Source organism: Pipistrellus kuhlii, unplaced genomic scaffold, assembly GCF_014108245.1.
Source record: "Pipistrellus kuhlii isolate mPipKuh1 unplaced genomic scaffold, mPipKuh1.p scaffold_m20_p_2, whole genome shotgun sequence".
In the NCBI taxonomy this organism is placed as follows: domain Eukaryota; kingdom Metazoa; phylum Chordata; class Mammalia; order Chiroptera; family Vespertilionidae; genus Pipistrellus; species Pipistrellus kuhlii.
Window position 1 is genome coordinate 177,445,101 of NW_023425515.1, and position 4,371 is coordinate 177,449,471.

Below are 4,371 nucleotides of genomic sequence, written 5' to 3' on the forward strand. Positions count from 1 at the left end.
TGTGCTTTGGGATATGTCGCTCCCAACAACGACAATGACACCCACACGCTCCGGGGCTTTGCAGCTCTCTCCTTGGACGTGTTTCAGCGTACGCGCCTTACAGGAGGCCCTGGGCCGCGAGAAGCAGCAATGTCTCAGGCCAATTGAAGCAAATTCAGGGCTCGTCCCAAGGATACATGGTGGGAGGAAGAGCCATCGTGGCCCTCCCCGGGAGCACGCACGGCTCCCCTGTCCCTCCCCACACACCATTTCGTCGCTACTTCATTCTTCTCCTCCCGGGGGAACGCTCCCTGCTTCTTCCTTTGCACAAACAGCAGCGAACGGTGAAGGCGGCCGCTTTACAGTCAACAGGTTCACCGTGCCTTAGCGCCGGCCCCCAGACAAGGATCTGATTGGCCCTTTCGGCTCAGGTGGGCGTTCCTGGACCAATCAGTCACAGCCGGGGGCTGGAGGGGCGGGGCCACACCCAGTGCGCAGGGGCCGCCCTGGGAGGCCCGCGGGCAGGAGCTGGGCAGCGGCCCCGGATATAGGACGGTCGGAGAGGTCAGCAGGAGGCCGGCTGGACGCCCAGGACTCACGGGGAGGGCAGGTTCCCTCCATTCCCGCCGATGACAACGTCCTCAGTGCAGGACGGCAGAGGGAGGCGAGGAAAGAGGCCCTACGCTGGCTGGGCTCCCGCGGTGCACCCCGTCTCCACAGGGGTCCCCCGCCTGTCCCCTAGGGATTAGTGGTGGGTTAGCCTCCTCCTTCCCCGACCAGGCTGATCCCTGCGCCTCCCATCGCGGCTTTCTCTGAGGAGAAGCTGAAACGGGGGGTCCGGAGCCTGGGTTCTGATCCTGGCTCTGTCCGCAACCCATTCTGAGATATTGGACAGTCAATTGCTCCTCTTTCTCTCCCTCCCCCCCCCCCCCCCCCCAATCCACTCTCCCGTCCCGCCCCGGAGGTCGTGAAAATTTTTTAATTCAGTAAAATGGGTTTTTAAGTAATTGATTTCATGAGAAAAATGTTGTTTCCGCCCGGTTTCGAACCGGGGACCTTTCGCGTGTGAGGCGAACGTGATAACCACTACACTACGGAAACGCGGTGGCAGGAGGTTGGGGAGATTTCTGCTCCTCCCCTTCCAGCGCGGTGCACCGACGTCTCTGTGCCCCGGTGCTCCTCTGGGGTCTCAGTTTCCCAAAACATCCAACTTTTTGGGTTTACTTTTTAGTCTGTAAACCCAAAAAGTTGGATGTTTTGACCCCTCAGTTCCCTCCAGGGCTTGTACCCTCCCTAACAGCTTCCCCCTCAGCCCTGAGCCGGCGCCAGGTGCCTAGTCCAGGCTCTGGTTCCAAGCACAGTCACTGACTCTTGGATCTGGAAGCGTCTTGTCCCCTTAGACCAGGTGTCGGCAACCTGCGGCTCCAGAGCCGCACGCGGCTCTTTTGAAGCTTTACCGCGGCTCCGACAACTTGCAAGCCCGTGTGAAAATGAAGGTAACGTCTTACAGCCCTGATGTGCTGACACTGTGCACTGAGGTTCAGGAGCAAAAATCTCATTAACCAGGTAAATTAAATATTTTAATTAGCTATTAATTTGCAAAAATATATTTTACATTGTTAAGTGAAAAAGTCCTTTTTTTCTTCAGATTGACAGCTAACTGCACGATCCGGTATATAGCATTAAGGTAAGAAACAATATATGTAGTGTTATATTTGTTTTAAATGTCGCAATGGTTTTGCGGCTCCCGGGTTGTTTTTTTCCTTCGGAAACGGGTCCAAGTGGCTCTTTATGTCTTAAAGGTTGCAGACCCCTGCCTTAGACAGATGGGAAAGTGTGGTCCTGAGAAGGAACAACACACCCCAACTGGGTGGTAGAGCCCAGGCTCAAACTAAACCTTCCTGCCAACCCCGCCCTCCCCAGCACCCTCCCCCACCTCCCGCCTCCCCGCCTGCTGCGTCCACCATCACTGCCTCTGAGCAGACAAAGCACAGGCTCCCCTCCCTCCCCCCTTTCCTCCATGACAAATGGGAATTTGGGGATATCATTGTGTTCACCCCTCGCTGCACAGATGAGGAGGACACTGAGACTCAGATCACATAACCAGGTGGCGCCAGGAGCCTCCTGACTCCAAATCTCACCGTCCCCCTCATTTCTCCTCTCCTCGTCCTCCTGCTTCGAGTTCTGCTGAACAGCTGGAATCTGAGACCCTCGGTGGGACCACGGTGTCTTCATGGGCAATGGATGGTACCAGTCCCAGGAATAGAAGGGCAATTGCAGTGCCCTTTGCCAGAGTTGCTTAGACACACATCTTCCCCGCCCTCACTTTTTCCCTCCCTCACTCCCCCACACACACACACTACTCCCCCCCCCCCCCCCCCCCAGTTCTCCTCCTCTCCTTCCCACATTAGCTCTCTTATCTCACCCTGTTTCAGAGCCTGGGGAAAGGCCAGATGAAGGAAAAGATAGTGCCTGGAGCCTGGCTGGCGTGGCTCAGTGGTTGAGTGTCTGTCATGGTTTAATTCCTGGTCAGGGCACATGATGTGGTCTTGAGACCCAGTGTGGGATGTGCAAGAGGCAGCTGATCAGTGACTTTCTCTCAGCATTGATGTTTCTATCTCTTCCTCTCCCTTCCTCTCAGAATTATATATATATATATATATATATATATATATATATATATATATATATATATATATAATTTTATTTTTTTAAGAGAGAGAAATGACCGGCCGGTGTTGCTCAGTAGTTGAGAATTGTCCAATGAACCCGGCGGTCAGCATTCGAATCCCGGTCAGAGCACATGCTCAGGTTGCAGACCTGATCCCCAGTGTGCGGTGTGCAGGAGGCAACCGACCTCTCACCGTTGATGTTTCTATCTCCCTCTCACTCTGAAATCAATAAAAATCTATTTAGAGAGAGAGAGAGAGAGAGAGAGAGAGAGAGAGACAGAGAGATCCCTAGCCTTAGCCGGTTTGGCCCTGGTTGAATTCTAGTCAAGGGTACTGGTCAGAGTGCGTGCGAGAGGCAACCAATTGGTGTGAGAGAGACACACATCTCTCTCTCTCTCCCTCTCCCTCTCTCTCTCTCTCTCTCTCTCTCTCTCTCTCTCTCTCTCTCTCCCCTCCACTCTCCACTCTCTCTAAAACTCTATGGGGCCAGGCAAGTGGCTTAGCTGGACAGAACTGCGATGCTCTCTCTTCCCAGGAGGGGGCGCGCTGTCACCTGCGGTGACCCATCCCTTCCTGGCGCTCAGCCCCGCAGTGCAACCCAAATCCAGAACCTGGACTCACATCTACTAGTATTCTTTGTAGTCCCGTGGCGGAAGGCTGGATAAATAAACCCCAGCCCGGGTTCAGAGACGGGCGGTGGTGGCTGGAGACCTGCAGTCACACACCAGCCAATCTGCGCCTGGCTTCAAGTGCTCTTGACTCAAAACTAACCTCCTCCCCCCTGGTCCGGGAGACCCGCTGCCCTGTGAGAAGGGGCTACAGGCTGGGCCACCTCTGAAACTGCTGGGCCCAGGGGTATCTTTTCTTGGGTCACTTATTCTTGAATTCTCTCCAAAACCGGCCACTCTTCCTAGGCCCCCATATCCTGTTCCCAGCATCCTTTGCGTTGTTGTAAGGAATGAGGGCTCAATAGTCCTGGCTGCCCTAGCCATACACCAGCCCTCATAGGGGCTCCTCAGCAAATGTCCCCAGGACACCCCCTTCTCTCAGAAACCAAAGGCAGCCCTGGGCCTCACCTGTGCCAGCTGTACCCTAAGACTTGGTGGTTTAGCTCACTGAACCCTCAGGTGAGGCCACTGAGGCCCAGGGAGGGTAAGTCCGAGGGCAGCTGGTAAGTCTGAGGGCAGGACTCAGACTCAAGAAATCTGACTTCAGAGACAGGTTTTAACCACTGTATTCTGTCCGGGCCGCCGAAGGAGGGACCCGTGAGGCCCAAAGTGGTAAGGAACTATAAAGTCATTAGATTACCCCAAAATGGCGCCAGCACCCAGGGGTGGGGAGTCAGAAATTTAAAGGACTCCAGGCAGGCTTTTTCTGGGCGGAGAATTCTCTGGGCGGGTGCAGATCCTGGGAAGGTCCAGAAGGGAAGGACAGTGGTCTGAGCAAATGGACTGTGGTCTAAGCAAGTGGATTGTGATCTAAGCAAGTGGACTGTGGTCTGAGCGAAAGGGAATGTGTTGTGAAGTGGTCTAGCAGAGGGAGTATTGAATCAATTATCTGATCGACCTGACATGTTCTTCCATTTCCTCCTTCTATTGAGACCCACAGGTTGAGAACCGCTAGCAGGGTCGCCTAAGACCATCGGAAAACACAAGTATTTACATTACGATTCATAACAGTAGCAAAATCACAGTTAGGAAGTAGCAACGAAAATAATGTT

The 4,371-nt window shown here is 54.1% G+C and overlaps 1 non-coding gene across 1 annotated transcript; it reads right to left on the reverse strand.

The window, feature by feature from the left end:
• Nucleotides 1-1,007: 1,007 nt before the first annotated feature.
• Nucleotides 1,008-1,080, reverse strand: TRNAV-CAC. Its single transcript has one exon. It is a non-coding gene; the product is annotated as a tRNA-Val (tRNA).
• Nucleotides 1,081-4,371: the final 3,291 nt, after the last annotated feature.